Raw genomic sequence first — 18412 nt, 5'->3', positions numbered from 1 at the left:
TCCCAGTTCCAGTCTCCCTCTCCTTCTTCTTTTTCCCTACAGGTACCGGGCCAAGACGGAGGCGGAGGGGCGGCCGAAAATACCAGAGGCAACGCAAGTCGGCCACCGAAAGGACGTCGGGTGAAACGGTAAATGATTTAGTGATTAACATATCACAGGTACCGTTCACCGAAGGGGAATTGAACTTACTTAATAAGGGTTTGGGCTTTTGCCCTAGTAACACCATTAATTGTATGGACTTGGACATTGAGCTATATAGATTCTTTAGACAATTGCGTCTTAAAGCTCACTTTTCTAGAATACCGTATAACGCTGTAAATTTAAATACTGTTAATGTTGATTGTTTGAAATTCTCAGATTTTGATTTAACTGCTAAGTCTAGCTTTATTCCGCCTACAAATTATCATCCTATTGAAACGTATATCACATTGGTAAATAAGGATATAGAAAAACTTAAATATAATATCAGAGTACATAAGGGGATACAAATGAAGTACAATTTAACAGTTGAGGAGAAACAATCCCTTAATAAAATTATAAATAACCCTGATATAATTATTAAAAAAGCGGATAAGGGCGGGGCAATTATAATCATGGATAAAACAAAATACATAGAAGAAATAAACAATCAATTAAGGGACACCGAGGTATATGAAAAGCTTGAAAATAATCCATTAAAAACAATACAAAATGAATTGAAAGTTATTGTCCAAAATGCCCTTGATAAAGGTATCATTGACCAGAAACTAAGTCAATATTTGCTAAAGAAAGAATGTATCACTCCCCTGATATATATACTTCCTAAAATCCACAAGTCCCTCATTAATCCACCGGGACGCCCCATTGTGGCAAGCGTTGATTCAGTCTTGTCAAATATAGCCACTTTTCTAGATCAAATACTTAAACCAATAGTGTTCAAACTATCATCTTATTTGGAGGATTCTACTGAATTCCTCAATAGGCTTAATGAGATTAAACTAAATGGCCAAGAAAACCCGATTCTAGTCACCTTAGACGTTAAAAATCTATACACAAGTATTCCCCATGTAGGGGGTGTACAATCAGTGAAACAATACTTGGTTAAGGAACAAATATATACAGGTTCACAAATTAATTTTATAATTGAGTTATTGGCATTTGTATTGAACAACAATTATTTTCTATTTGGTGACATGTACTACCGGCAAAAGAGAGGCACCGCTATGGGTGCTAATATGGCGCCACCATACGCAGGCATATATATGGGCACATTTGAAGATGATTTCATCTATTCTAATGAACTGTTTAAACAGCATGCTTGCGTATGGTGGCGCTATATAGACGATGTATTTATGATATGGTTAGGCAATGAAGATACTCTTGAGGTGTTTCTTAAACAAATTAATTCTAACCCGGCTAATATTGAATTCACAATGCAGTATGATAGAAAATGTATTGATTTTCTGGATGTGACTGTAGCAATAGAAGAAAATAAGTTTAAAACTGATCTTTTTGTTAAAAAAACTGACAAAAATACGTTTCTATCATATACAAGTTGTCATCCAGAAAATACAATTAAATCTCTACCGAAATCACAATACATTCGTGTTAAACGAATAGTGAGCGATGAAGATGTATGTAATAGAAGGTTACTTGAAATGGGACAAAAATTTAAACAAAGGGGTTACCCGATAAAAATATTAGATGATGAATTAAAAAAGGTCAATCAAATCCCTCGTAATCAACTTTTACAAAAAACATTGAAAAACAAACAGATGGAGAGAATTCCATTTGTGAGTACATACAATGTCAATAGTAAGCAGATATCTGGTATTGTCAAAAAACATTGGCATATTTTAAAAAATAATTATCAGGATATAAAAGAATTTCAATCTTTTCCATTGCTATCATACAAAAGACCTAAAAACTTAAAGGACTATTTAATCAAAACCGATATAGGTAGTAGTAAGACAAGAATGTCATTTTCAAAAAAGAAAGGCACTTTTCCCTGTTATAATTGTTCACATTGTAGCTGTGTGATCAAAGGCAGTGAGGTTGTCCATCCATACACGGGTAAAAAGTATAGGATTAATGGTTTGTTTACTTGTCAAACGGATCATGTCATATATTCTCTAAAATGTCCCTGTGGATTAATATACATAGGGGAAACTACCCAAAAAATGAAAGACAGACTCACACAACACAAATACACCATACGTAAGGCCATTTCAGATTTACCTGTATCTGCACACTTTAAAGAGAAAAACCATAATGTTAACCAGTTAAGGTTTCAAATCCTTGAACATGTTCCAATACAGAGAAGGGGACAGGATAGGGTTAAAAAACTACAGCAGAGAGAGGTTATTTGGATCAATAGACTAGAAAGTATGTACCCTAAAGGTTTAAATAAAGACTATAACCTGTTCTTGTTTCTATAATGAGTTGATTGTGATAATTTACTGTAAACTTTCTCTCTATGATTTAGATCAAGATTCACATAAAGAAAAGAGAACAACTTGAAAAAAGAGATGTGCTGAATAACATAATATAAAAATAGGTTGTTTGGAAAAAATGTAAGGGTTTTATTTTGAATGCTGTTGTTATGGTTTACATATAGTAAATAATATTAGAGTGTATGCATTCCCCTGTTTAACATCCATCAGAGAAAAAACATATCTTGCAAGATTAGAATTTAGTTGTTAGTTTGATTACTGTTTTTAATAAAATAAAGATTTTTTTAAATAGTATAAATGAATGGTAATGAAAAATCACTAACATGAAATTGTCTCACATAATTCACAGATAAGATAATGAACTGTTAAGGTCACTTTATATTTTCCTCACAGTAACACTAAATATTTAATAATAAGAAGGTGTTTAAAGAATTACATAAATTGAAAATCACAAGGTTTTTTGTATATAAAAAATGCATAGTTATGATTATGAAACAAAATCACTGTTTATTGATTATTTTTATTCTGTTGAAAGAATATGTATTATCACAATTGTAATTATTTACACCTGTGTTGTGTCACATGGACTGCCTATAAAAGGTGGAGTTGGATTATGTACTAATCACTTGGCTTGAGAAAGGGCAGAAGCCCGAAACGTCGCCTGTATTTCACTGCTTGTAATAAAAATGTTATAAAAAAACAACTTGGAGTGCTGCAGCCATTTCTATTTTGCATATTAATACCTGTCAAGGTGAGACAGCGGCTGCTTGCACCCTTACCAAGGACAGAATTGGTGCTGGACGTTAACTTGTTTATATATATATATATATATATATATATATAAAGTGCATTGGAGCCCTTTGCCGTTAAGTAGATAAAACATGTAAAAGCATATTTATGTAATATTCATATTTAATAAAGTGTTTAACTATGTATTTACTGTAAATATTTCACATTCCAATGTTCTGCACATAGCAGAATATGTTCTAAGTATTTATATATATATATATATATATATATATATATATATATATATACATACAAAAGGCAAAGTGCACTCCAGACATCACAGATAAAGCCTTGGGTGCAGCAAAAAGTAATGCATAGTCCTGAAGAAAAGCGCACTCCTAAGGTCTTGATAATACATATTAAAGTGGGAATATTATCAAGACCTTAGGAGTGCGCTTTTCTTCAGGACTTTTTTTTTTTTCTCCATTGACTTCTATGGGTGAAAACGTGAACACTCATGTGATATTCTAACTTCAGATTTTTTTGCTCGTCGGATTACCGCTCGAGCAAAAACAGCATAATTTACATTACATAACCAAACATATACCATTAAAGGGATAGGAGAGTCAAAATTAAACGTGCACAAATCAGATCGAACATGTCATTTTAAGATTTTTAAATTAACTTTTATTTTCAAATTTACTTTGCTGCTGGTATGCTTTGTTGAAAAATAATAATGTGTAGTCATTCCGAGGTATATAATGCTAGCTGATGTGACTGCGCCCACACCCAAATGCAGTATAAATGAGTAAGTCAGTGCTGGCCCCTGCAGACTCGCGGCCAATGGGCCGCCAGCAGGGGGGGTGTCAATCAACCCGATCGTACTCGATCGGGTTGAATTGTGGCGATGTCTGTCCGTCTGCTCAGAGCAGGCGGACAGGTTATGTAGCAGCGGTCTTTGTGACCGCTGCTTCATAACTGCTGTTTCTGGTAAGCCTACAGGCTCGCCAGAAACATGGGGCATCAAGCTCCATTCAGAGCTTGATAGATAGGCCCCCATATCTTGACCTACCTGGAATTCACCAAAATCTATCCCCATTACTGTATCCTGAGAGACATCATTAATTTGGAAGGAGAGACCTAAAACACATGGGAATGTTTGCCATAAAGAACTATTAGTGATATTCTCAACCATTAGTGAAAAGTAATTGCCAAACATGTGGTGGCTCTAAAATTTCCTATAAAGGGCAAACAATAAATAAAAAATAGTTAAGTGAGAATGAATAACAACCGTAATTAGATTGTTATTAAGAAAGACAGGGATTTCAGCACAGCCTTTGTTATAAAAAGTGCTAGGCAAATGCAAAGCTCCGCATTTAGCGGTATGTGAGTTCCCTTTTCATTCAAACACAGACTTACAGGGCATACTTAAAGCTGGTATTCTTATATAAAACACATGAACCAAATAAGCAAAAGAAGCACAGACAGACGTTATGCTTGAAATAGTCAAAAAAGTTCGCTGAAGCCTAGAACTGAAAAGGATAAGGACTGACAAAACCTCCACTAGAGGGTGGTTACGTACTGAACGTAAAATCTGCCACCATAGTGATCCTTGAGGATCTATGCCAGTACACAAATCTGTGTTAGTAACCTAAACCAAGCAGCATAATACAATTAAAAGGCTGAAATATATGTGATGAAGCTAATATGTAGCTTTGAGTATTGTGCACAATACATAAATTAGCCAATAATACAATAGTTATCCCCAATTTCCATAATTATCATAATGGGGAACAGTATAGACTGTGGAGGATGAAGAAACAATTCCAGTAACAGCGGGCACCACCAATAAAGTAAAAGGTATCTGGTGTCATGTGAATTATTTCTGGATCTATGTTTATTAACCCCAAAAGAACAGTCTAACTGAATGCTAGCAAATTGGTTTAAACAGCAAACGTAGTAGTCAGCGCACCCAGGTAGGCAAAAAAATACAATAAAACTTGAAATTTGATCCAACTCCTTTATTGTAATGTTCCAAATCACATTACAATTGTGTATAGGCAAAAGAAATGATACGGCTGGCAGCTCAGGTCAGGAAAAACATGAAAAGGTCATACGCGTTTCCTAGTGCATAAAGCACATTAACTTCATTAGCTCCTCAGTGACCATAGTGTGTACCCATAATTCCAGGTATTATATTCACAGGAAAACTCCTCCTATTTACTTGCCTAACCAATTGTGAGTTAACAACACATTAAAAGTATTGGAAAAATGGGTGCACACTAGGGGGATGTGTATAGAAAATCACGCAAAAAGCTAAAGTCCTAAAATAATAATATAGCGAAAAATATATATTAATAATGTTCTAACAATAAACACTAAATTATTGTTAACTGAGGACTATTAGCATACGTGCAAATATAAACAATAAACAATTTAAACATGAAAACATGCTAATATATATAAATGCAGATTGTCTTGAAGATTTAAAGGGACAGCAATTGAAAAAGTTTTTTATGGATTAAACCATAAAAAATAAATAAACAATGAATAACCAAATCTGGCTTACTATTGATCCACATACAAGTTAACATCCCACTCTGAATTAGACCAATTGGCATTCGAGTATCAAAATGGAAAATCCAAAAAACCTCTCTTTTACTGAGAATTATCCCTCTATTAAACCCCCCCCCCCCCCCCAGGGGTGTCTGGGGATCAATTTTATAGCCTGGAATGTCTAGAGGGAACTGTCAGAGTTATGACATTTTTTGAAATGCAGAGATATTGGGGTAGTAGACTCAGGGTCCTCTATAGAGTGTAGGTGTTCAAGAAAGTGGTCTTTCAAGGCTCGTGTAGTTTGACCTACGTACTGCCTCAAACATCCCTTGCATGTCAAAAGGTAAATGACATAACAAGAGTTACAGGTCATATGTTCCCGAATCTGAAAACTCCTGTGGTTAGCAGAGGATGTAAAACTCGTTCCAAAAGAAGCATAGGAACAAGATCTGCACCTCCTGCTACGACATTTGAAAAACCCCGGCTTAATTGAAAGCCAATTTTTTTGTGTGTGGTACCCTTTGCAACATAGAAGGAAAAAGGAGATTCCCCATAAGGTTGGTGCTTTACGCGACACAAAACATGTGCCATGCTTGAGAATACCTTTAAGACTCTCATCAGTATCCAAAATAGGGAGTGCCTTCCGTACTATGTCACAGATTTTCCCATATTCAACACTACATGTAGTGATGAATTTGAGTTTCTTGGATCTACACATTTTGGTAGATTTATTAGACTGAAAGAAAACTTCTCTATCAAACAAATCAACTTCCTGCTTAGTCCGTTCTAGAAGATCCTTAGAATAACCTCTTTCAATAAGTCTTGCTGTTAATTCTGCAGAGTATTTTGAATAACTCTGTGAGTTGCTACAATTACGTTTAACCCTGATATATTGGGACTTGGGTATTGAATTTATAGTGTGTTTGGGATGACATGACCGGGCATTCAAAATGGTATTTCCAGCACTAGATATGCAAAACAATTGTGTTTCTATAGAGGAGGTATTCAAATTAGCACATAATTCGATATCCAAAAACGAAATCGAAGATGTATTAACCTCCATAGTGAATTTAAGATTGAGCAAATTGTCCTGTAGATAGAGTAGAAACTGTTCAAGAAGATCAATTGGACCCTTCCAAATAAGAAGGATGTCGTCAATGTACCGACCGTAATACTGTATATGTTGTCTGAAGGGTTCCCATCTCCATAGACGTGGGACAGCTCCCACCAACCCATATACAGGTTGGCATAGGAGGGGGCAAACTTAGCCCCCATAGTCGTCCCACGCCTCTGGAGATGGAACTCCCCCTCAAACAAGAAAAAATTATGTGTCAAACAAGAAAAAATTATGTGTCAACAAATATTCCACAGCAATCTTGATGAACAGTTTCAAAGCCTCATCGTAGTTGGAAAAAGTATTGAGATTGGTTTAAACACACATTTTCTCACACATATTCATGTATACAGATATAAGGTAAGACAAAGAAGACTATGGGGATGAGAAAAACAACTCCAGTATTCAGCGGACACCACCAATATAATTAAAGGTATCAGGTGTCATGAATGTTCAAGTGTCTGGATCTATGTTAAACAGCCCCAAAAAAAACGACTCAATTTGTCTTTACAGTATAAATTGTGCAGATAGCATGATACCAGAGTCTTACAGGTTCTATCAAACACAATAAACAAAAAAATGGTTGTACACAAGTAGTTGTTGCAGTAGTGTATATAATACCCATAGACAGTCTTTGATATGTCCAGTGTAGACAGTGCTGTGTTTAAATGTGGTACATCCAGGACACCTTCAGGAATCCAGGTATAGCAATTGACTGATGTATCAAAGTTTATAAAGTTACAGTGTCAACTTGTTATACAACCGTAATGTTCCTTTCAGCAAGCAGACTTCCCTGTTGTTAGGCAGGCTGGATCAGCATAATAGGTTCACCTCCGAACCGGTATTAGACAGCGTGAACGCCACCGCGAACTTTCATTCAAGCATATCCTCCTCCACTTCCTACGTCACTGCCGACGCGCGTTTCACCCCCCACGTAACCGCCAGTGATCACAGGGGTTTCCTCAGGGCAAAGCGGATACTGAGTCTAGAATCAGCCACATTATAACTTTCCATCCCGCTGCTCATTGGAAGATTCAAAGCCAAGTAGTCACCAATTAGAGTCCTTAGGCGAGACACAGCCCAAGTGTGTGCATAAAAGAGGAATAGGTGAAAATTTATAGTAAACATTCTTATAAATAATTAACCTTAAAAGAGCCTTCAGTAAATGAATCAATAAGTAAATAAGCAAGTAAAAATAAAACTAAAATAACAAATAAATTAAATATACTTAATTGAAATAATATAAAAGTAAATTTTTTGATTATGACATGTACCCAGCACTAAATTGATCAATTGTCAAAAACATAGACTAATCTTTATATTGGTTCATGTGTGTCAAAAATCATATATAAACCTTTTTAAATTATTTCTTAGACATTGTTCAGGTGCACCCTTTCTTTCTTGCAAATCTTAAAGGAAAATATAGATATTATGTTTAACTTCTAGAGAAACAATTTTTTATGAAGTTAGTCAACCAAGTAAAGGCACATAGATATATAGTTAGGCTAATTTTGAAGGTGAAGGTTGAATCATTTCACCAATACATTTTCTTATTTTATTTTAGGAATGCTGCAAATTCAAATTTCTTATTAAGCCCTTTAGGCATGACTGTCTGTAACTTATACATCCATTCAGTTTCCTTTTTGAGGAGTACATTGTCAATGTCCCCCCCTCTGCCAAAAAGTGAGCAAGATTCAATACCTGTTACCTTTAAAACTGAGGGGTTACAGTTATGATATTTCATAAAGTGATATGCCACTCCACTTCTGATGTCACCCTCTTCTGCTGCCTTTATGTCATCTCTGTGCTCAGAGACCCTATCCTTCAACATTCGTCTTGTTTTTCCTACATAGAATGTCGGGCAGCTGCAGGATAACAGATAGATTACATTTTCAGTCTTACAATTAATAAACTGTTTTATAGGATAGACTGTGAAGGTTGTAGTAAAGGTTTTTGTACGGACAACAAATTTGCAGACAACACAGTGTCCGCATTTGAAGCATCCCTTGATTTTTCTGTGTTCATCCAGCCAATCTTTCTCACTTGGACTCTTTATAAAGTGACTTATAACTAATTTGTCCTTGATTGGAGCCCTCCTGGCAACCAGAGAGGGTTTATCTCCAACTATTTTCCTGATCGTCTCATCAGCTTTGAGAAATTGCCATTTTTCATCCAAGATTGTGCGAATCTTCTCCCAATGAAAATTATATTGGGTATTATATTGGGTAACGAAACGTACTCTCTTATCTTCTGATTTTTGCTTGGTCTTATAAAGTAGAGTGTCCCTATCAGCTTTTCTAGCTCTGTTTTGTGCATATCTCAAATTTCGTTTCAAATAGCCTTTGTTTTCGAATCTGTTAAACATTTCAATTGCATGTGCATCAAATTTATTTAGGCTTGAACAATTACGCCTTAGATGTAGGAATTGTCCTACAGGGATACCCCGTATTAAAGATTTGGGGTGATGGCTAGATGCTTCTGGAATGCTATTCGTGGCAGTAGCCTTGCGAAATATTTCTGTAGCCAAATTTTTTCCTTCTTTCTTGATTTTTACATCCAAAAAAGTCAGTTCATTAGCATTGAAATCAAAAGTCAACAGAATATTGTAGCTATTCTAGTTAAGCACCCCTACAAATTCTTTAAGGGAATCCTCCGTCCCCCTCCAGAGGAGGAAGACGTCGTCCATATAGTGTAGCCATATAAGGACATGTTCATCAATCCAATTTTGTAATTCATTAAAGACTGTTTGGGTCTCCCATAGGCCAAGATGGAGGCAAGCATATAATGGGGCACATGTTGCCCCCATCGCTGTGCCTCTGATCTGTTTGTAAAAACTTTTGTCAAAAGAGAAAACATTATTATTTAGTACGAACTCTAAAAGAGTCAATACAAATTCAGTGTGTTTTTGGTAGGCTGGACCTCTACTTTTCAGAAAAAATCTCGCAGCTCCCAGGCCCACATTATGTGGGATGGAAGAGTAGAGTCCTTCCACATACAGAGATACTAAAAGTGTATCTTATTCCACCTCTAGGCCATCCAGTTTCCTAAGAAGGTCACTGGTGTTTTTCACGTAAGAGGTCAGTGTCAATAGGAAGGGCTTCAAAAATTGGTCAACATAGTTCCCCAGGTTCTCAGTAATGCTCCTAATTCCCGAGATAATAGGTCTCCTGGTTGGTTCTCATAGATTTTTATGTAGTTTGGGGATGCAATAAAAAACTGGAACTCTGGGGAACTTGGTATATAGATACCCCCATTCACCTGTGCTAATAATGCCATTTGTTCTGGCATCATTTAACAAATGTAGGAGGTTGGCTTGTATTGATTGTATAGGATCTTGGGGTAACAATTGATATTGTTCCTTGTTTCTGTCAAGGTATTTGAAATATTATTAAATAATATATAGAAGTATATTTATCTTTATTTAATAAATCTGTGGATGTGCACATGGTCTGTAAAACAAAGGATTATTTCGAAGAGATCTCCCACACTCATTATGTAAATTATGCTAAACACACAGGGGGGGAAAATGGAACATTTGGCCTGCCCAATTTAATACAGTCACTTAGAGGAATGTTGGGGGAAGTAATTTTGAAAGAGAACAGGATACAGGCCCATATATGGGTTTCCTCCAAGGGAAATGCCGATCCGTCTGAAAAGATGTGAGAGATACAAACATTCTTCAAAGGACTGATAATTAGCACAGATTTTGCTTGAATGGCTCATGCTGTGTGGCTGATAACACAGAGAAAACACAGACAAATGCTAAGGGATGACTCTGAACATACAGCACACAGTGAAGACACATGGCTTACATTATGATTTCAAAACAACTGTATATATTTTAGTGGATATGATATATATATATATATATATATATATATATATATATATATATATATATAGGAGTAAGTAAAATGTGTCCCCTCAGTGGACTGAGTTGATACAAGTGATACTCTGTAGTAGGCGCTAGTAAAAAAAATGAGTAGGATATAGTGGCAGCTATATAGGACAAGTACTGGGAGGGATGTGAAGCCCTAGACAGTAAGAGTAAATGTGTATTCAAGGATTGATACAGCGCCTATATATCCATTAAACTGTTGGGGTATGTAAGGAATATAAAATTAAATAAAATAAATGAAAGTCCAGCTAAAAATTACATATAAAATATATGAACTATGAAACAATGTTCATATGAGTCCTAAGAATGTATATAGTCCGTAATGAATCTCCAGATATAGTTGATATGCAGTTATAGATGGAATATAATACCCTTACCAGATATTACCTCAATCGAATGAGGTAAGTATGCCGCGCTGGGGGTATATATAGATGATTGGATTTCCTCCTTGTATCCAGCTGAGATGCCTCTTTTAGTATTCGTTAGCCTCCTGGAGTATGCAGGGATGTGTTTCTGATGGTGAATATATCCCTTACACTTCCTATGGGTTGGTGGTTGGCCTCTTGGAGTGCTTTTTCTGTCTTGGTATAAACTTTCTCCAGCGTAAGGATACCCAGGGAGACAAGAAAGAGTATATAGTGTAATACAGTTTATTTATAAATAAGCACAGAAATGCAATTTACATAGCACTCACATTTAACATCCTCAAACAGTATGAGGTATGTATAGGGCATGTATGATTTAGATGGATCCTTCCACAGGTTAGAATGGGATGCAGGATCCCCAGTCTTAGTTAAAAACTTCGTAAAGAAGTTGCATACAGCTGTGGTATATTCCAAGGTTAAATAATACAGTACAGTACAAATATCTCACAAGATAGTGCTAGTGAACTAGCTGCAAGGAGGGACAAGATAATATAAAAACAATAGGCAAAGCATAGATTAAAATGTGTATAAAAAAGGTTAATTCCCTGACGCGTTTCAAAGGTTTTTTTCTGTTAAATCCTTCTTCTTCAGAGGGTTGAGTGAAGTGCTGGGCCGTTATCGTTTATTTTGTACGCTTCGGGCGGCGGCACGCCCTCAGCGTATGATTGGTCATGTGGGCCCACGTTACGTGACATTAGTTTCACGTTTGTTTAGATGCAGTGTATACACTGCGAGGTATATTGATTGGCTACGTGTTGGTACATGTGCCTAGACAAAGATGTATGCTGATTGGTCAGATACAGCAGAGGCTTGTGGGATATGTAGTTTTCAGACTACCCAATATTTCCTATTGCCATTTTTGATAGCAATCTTTTCATTATATTAGTAAAATGTGGTATACGTTATAATAGAGTATAATCATATCATGGTGTGTGATATGAGATTGATGTTCACATAAAGCCATGTTAGCATTTTGTAATACCGGGATTTACAGTGATGTGTTCATCCCTTCTGAATTTTCATAATATGATTATTATGTGATAAATATATATATTACATGTTTGTTTATTACTGTTAGTTATGCTTATTAAAAGGTTTTTAGCATACACATAGAGGACCAATGAATTATTAGATTTTGCTTGATATAGAGTATATATTATATACTCAGTACATTAGGATACAATGTGTATTAGAGCACTATGTAGTTTACTTATTATTCTTAATATTTAAAACCTTTTAATAGAGAATATTTTTTTTTGAGGTTCTGAGATTATATATAGGCCCCTTTGAAATTCCATTATTTAGTCCATAGTGAGGATATATGTATCTTTAGTATATATTATAGACATATTCCTTTGTATAGGGTATATGCTGTATATTATACCAAGATATCTATGGCTTAATACATAAACATGCTTGGGTTCAGAGATGAACTGATCTCTATAGCTAAACAGCATATATATATATATATATATATATATATATATATATATATATATATAGTTCCTATTTCATGTGTTACTCCTATCATTTGGTCTCAAGGTAGTTAGTGTATAATGGTATAAACGTATCTATTTAGAATATCTTGTTATTTATTGATATTTAATGTGGAGTAAATAGTACTATGATATATTTTGTTAAGTCTTGGTCTTGTAAGATGTAGATTAATATGGATAGAACATACATGTTGTTACAGAAGTTATTGTATACTCAGGGAGCTTAGAGTTGTGAGGCCTACTGGATTAAGAAAGCTGCTATATCTATATCTTTATTAAGGCCTTTGAGGGTCATGGAATCTAATTTGTGTATCCATTGGGTTTCCCTCCGTCTTAAATGGAGTTCTCTGCTTATACCCTCTGGTGGATCCCTAATGTGTTCCAGTATGGTGCCTCTTAAACATGACGGATTAGAGTCATGTATTAGGCGAAAGTGATTCGAGACACTATGTTTTTTGAAGCTGCTTTCTATATTTCTAATGTGTTCTAGAAGTCTGGTTTTGTAGGGTCTAGTGGTGCGCCCTACATATTGAAGCTTACATTCACATTCGATGAAGTACACTACATATTCTGTTTTGCAGTTAGTAATTGAATCAAATTCCCAGCTTTTATTATTTGAGGATGAGGTGATTTTTTTGGTGGGTTTGTTGTTGTTGTAGTGGTGTTTACAGGCCTCACAGTTAAGATGGTTGCATTTAAAGAAACCTTTTGTCTTGTTTTGCAACCAGTTGGTAGTTTTTATAGTCTTAGTTGTAGATTTTAGTTTGCTTGGAGCTATTGTTGCTCTGATATTTCTACCCTTTCTAAAGACTAGTTTTGGGTTGTTCTTAGTTATTTCGTTTAGCATGGTATCTTTTTTCAGTATATGCCAAAGTTTGATTAGGATGGTTTTAATGGCATTAGCACCTTCATTGTATGTTGTGATCATTAGTGGTGTATCTTTTTGTTTTTTGCTGTTTTTCTTGGGGTTTTTTAGTAGTGTGTCTCTATCTATTTTATTGACCTTATCAAATGCTTTGTGTATGTTGTCAGCTTTGTACCCTTTATTTATTAATTTATTAGTTAAAATATTTGATTCATGTAGGAAGTCTTTCTGTCTGGAGCAATTCCTTTTTATGTGTTGGAATTGTCCGTATGGTATGTTTTGTATCCAAGCTGGATGATGGCAGCTGGTTGCTGTTAAGTAGCTGTTACTATCTGTAGCTTTGCTGTATAGTTTTGTTTGAACAGAGTTTTCTTCTTGATAAAGTATGAGGTCAAGGAATTCAATTTCTTTTGAATTAGTTTTGTCTGTAAATGTTAAATTGAAGTCATTAGTGTTAATGTGGTTGACAAAGTCTTGAATTGTGTTGTTATTATCCTTGTGTTCCCATATTACTATAATGTCATCAATAAAATGGTAATATGTTTTGATGTTGTCTTTAAAGGGGTTATTGTCCCAGATGTACTTGTCCTCCCACATACCCATATATAGGTTGGCATAGCTGGGGGCGAATTTCGTCCCCATAGCTGTGCCACCTATTTGGAGGAAATATTCGTTGTTGAAGGTGAAGTAGTTTTTTGTAGGATGAACTTGGCAGAATCTTTTATGAATTCGATTTTATTTGTTTCTAGATTGGATAGTTTATTTAGCCAATAGTCTAGTGCTTCTATACCTTTATTGTGGTGGATATTAGTATATAGGGAGCTGACATCCAATGTGAGCCAGCAAAAAATATCTTTCCATTTGATATTGGATAGTTTGCTTATAGTGTCAGGTGTATCTCTAATGTGTGATTTGAGTTTAGGTACCAGAGGTTGAAGGAATGAGTCTATATATTCTGACAATTTAGTCGTGAGTGACCCTATTCCGGAAATGATGGGTCTTCCAGGGGTATTGGTATTTGATTTATGAATTTTGGGTGTGTGGTAAAAGGTGGCCACTTTTGGGTTAGTAATAGATAGAAAGAGGAATTCATAATTGTTAATTATGTTTTCATGTTTTGCAGTATCTAGGAGATTTTTATATTCTCTTAAATAACAGTCTGTTGGATTAGTTTTGAGAGGTCTATATGTCTCATTATCACCGAGTAATCTCATAGCTTCCTGGATGTAATCTGCTCTATCCTGTATGATGATCCCTCCTCCCTTGTCAGCCTCCCTTATTACTATTTCATTGTCTTCTTTTAGCTGTTTTAAAGTAATTTTTTCTTTCTTGGTAAGATTATCTTTTTTTATTTTGTATGTTTCGCACATTTGTAGCAGGTCTTCCTGAACTAGTTTTTCGAATACCGGGCTGTAGTTCCCTTTGGAATGTGTAGGGAAAAAGGTAGATATAGGTTTGAAGTTTGAATGTGGGGGAAAATTTACAGTTACTGCACTAGAGCTAGATACATAGTCATTAGCCATAGGATTATCATTGTCATTTAGTAATGCTTCTAGATCTATTAGAGCGTTTAGATCCTTATCATCTAGTTGGGATGGAACTATACTGTCCAGGTTTGTCGATTTGTCTTTTTGTATTTTTTGGAAGTGCCTGTTTAGGGTCAACTTCCTAATATATTTATGTAGATCTTTGAAGAGGTCAAAGGGATTAGGTCCCTTAGTAGGGGCGAATGCTAAGCCTTTTTTTAGGAGATTTAGTTCCTGCAATGAAAAGGTTTTATGTGATGATAGATTAAATATTTTTACTTCTGAATATGAGTCAATAGGGTTAGACTTTACATTTTGGTTGATCTTATTCTTTTTTGATTGCATTCGTCTTCCTGCTCTACACCCTCTTCTTCTGACTCGTTTCTTCTTCTTTTCTGATGGTGTGGTTTTATTCTCCAATGTGGGATGTTGGTGTTCTGCTCTAGTGGGAGAGGTGTGTGTGGGTGTGGGTCTCTGAGTATTGTATTCTGGTTGTTCTGTTTGTGGTGCCGGTTGTGTAGGTGATAAGGTTGTTGGTACGGTGGGGGAGGGGAGGGATGTTGTAGAGGCTGTGCGTGAGTGGTGTATGCCGGTCTCCTGTAGTTGGGGGAGTGTTTGTATGGTTGTCTGATATGGGTGTTGGGATATTAATCTACATCTTACAAGACCAAGACTTAACAAAATATATCATAGTAATATTTACTCCACATTAAATATCAATAAATAACAAGATATTCTAAATAGATATGTTTATACCATTATACACTAACTACCTTGAGACCAAATGATAGGAGTAACACATAAAATAGGAACTATATATATATATATATATATATATGCTGTTTTGCTATAGAGATCAATTCATCTCTGAACCCAAGCATGTTTATGTATTAAGCCATAGATATCTTGGTATAATATACAGCATATACCCTATACAAAGGAATATGTCTATAATATATACTAAAGATACATATATCCTCACTATGGACTAAATAATGGCCTTTCAAAGGGGCCTATATATAATCTCAGAACCTCAAAAAAAATATTCTCTATTAAAAGGTTTTAAATATTAAGAATAATGAGTAAACTACATAGTGCTCTAATACACATTGTATCCTAATGTACTGAGTATATAATATATACTCTATATCAAGCAAAATCTAATAATTCATGGGTCCTCTATGTGTATGCTAAAAACCTTTTAATAAGCATAACTAACAGTAATAAACAAACATGTAATATATATATTTATCACATAATAATCATATTATGAAAATTCAGAAGGGATGAACACATCACTGTAAATCCCGGTATTACAAAATGCTAACATGGCTTTATGTGAACATCAATCTCATATCACACACCATGATATGATTATACTCTATTATAACGTATACCACATTTTACTAATATAATGAAAAGATTGCTATCGAAAATGGCAATAGGAAATATTGGGTAGTCTGAAAACTACATATCCCACAAGCCTCTGCTGTATCCGACCAATCAGCATACATTTTTGTCTAAGCACATGTACCAACACGTAGCCAATCAATATACCTCGCAGTGTATACACTGCATCTAAACAAATGTGAAACTAATGTCACGTAACGTGGGCCCACATGACCAATCATACGCTGAGGGCGTGCCGCCGCCCGAAGCGTACAAAATAAACGATAACGGCCCAGCACTTCACTCAACCCTCTGAAGAAGGATTTAACAGAAAAAACATTTGAAACGCGTCAGGGAATTAACCTTTTTTATACACATTTTAATCTATGCTTTGCCTATTGTTTTTATATTATCTTGTCCCTCCTTGCAGCTAGTTCACTAGCGCTATCTTGTGAGATATTCGTACGGTACTGTATTATTTAACCTTGGAATATACCACAGCTGTATGCAACTTCTTTACAAAGTTTTTAACTAAGACTGGGGATCCTGCATCCTGTGGAAGGATCCATCTAAATCATACATGCCCTATACATACCTCATACTGTTTGAGGATGTTAAATGTGAGTGCTATGTAAATTGCATTTCTGTGCTTATTTATAAATAAACTGTATTACACTATATACTCTTTCTTGTCTCCCTGGGTATCCTTACGCTGGAGAAAGTTTATACCAAGACAGAAAAAGCACTCCAAGAGGCCAACCACCAACCCATAGGAAGTGTAAGGGATATATTCACCATCAGAAACACATCCCTGCATACTCCAGGAGGCTAACAAATACTAAAAGAGGCATCTCAGCTGGATACAAGGAGGAAATCCAATCATCTATATATACCCCCAGTGCGGCATACTTACCTCATTCGATTGAGGTAATATCTGGTAAGGGTATTATATACCATCTATAACTGCATATCAACTATATCTGGAGATTCATTACGGACTATATACATTCTTAGGACTCATATGAACATTGTTTCATAGTTCATATATTTTATATGTAATTTTTAGCTGGACTTTCATTTATTTTATTTAATTTTATATTCCTTACATACCCCAACAGTTTAATGGATATATAGGCGCTGTATCAATCCTTGAATACACATTTACTCTTACTGTCTAGGGCTTCACATCCCTCCCAGTACTTGTCCTATATAGCTGCCACTATATCCTACTCATTTTTTGACTAATGCCTACTACAGAGTATCACTTGTATCAACTCAGTCCACTGAGGGGACACATTTTACTTACTCCTATATTTTTAGTTCCTATTTCAGGTTCTCTTGTTACTCTAGGCTGCAGGTCATAGATACCACTATTTCACACTACTAACAGTAACTTATATTACTATTTCTTACATTGTAATAGATAGATTCACCTACACCTTGATAAACATATACGTATACCCTAGATTAACATCTAGATCATGGATCTGGAATATGGGGCATACTTTGATCCAAAAAACAAAAGCAGAAATTTATCAATAAATGAGGAACAATCTACCCTAGAAACTAACTTGGAAATTACAAATCCAAAAAAACTATTTGAAAAGTTAGAAAAACTTAGTAAAAAGCAACTGCAAAACTGGTATGATAGCTTAACTCTTGAAAGATATATCAAATACAATATTGTACCTCAGGGTCTACAACTCACTAAAACACCTATATTTGAGGATACCGAAATCGAGCTACTGACAGAGTGGGATACGGCCCTACATCAATGCTCTATCACATTTATGAAAATTCTAATCAAATATAGGGATAGAAAGGTAGACACCCTAACAGAACAGATCACTGATATAAGACAGAGATTAAACAATTTCAAAGGAGACGTATATTACAATGAACTCGATAATGAGAACAAAAACAAAATTCTAAGGTACGAAAAAATAGTAGAAAACCGAAAAAGGGATAAATTCATCAAAGAT

The sequence above is a fragment of the Bombina bombina genome, chromosome 6, assembly GCF_027579735.1.
Source record: "Bombina bombina isolate aBomBom1 chromosome 6, aBomBom1.pri, whole genome shotgun sequence".
Lineage (NCBI taxonomy): Eukaryota > Metazoa > Chordata > Amphibia > Anura > Bombinatoridae > Bombina > Bombina bombina.
The sequence above is the reverse complement of the archived record's forward strand: the minus strand, read 5'-3'. Positions refer to the sequence as shown.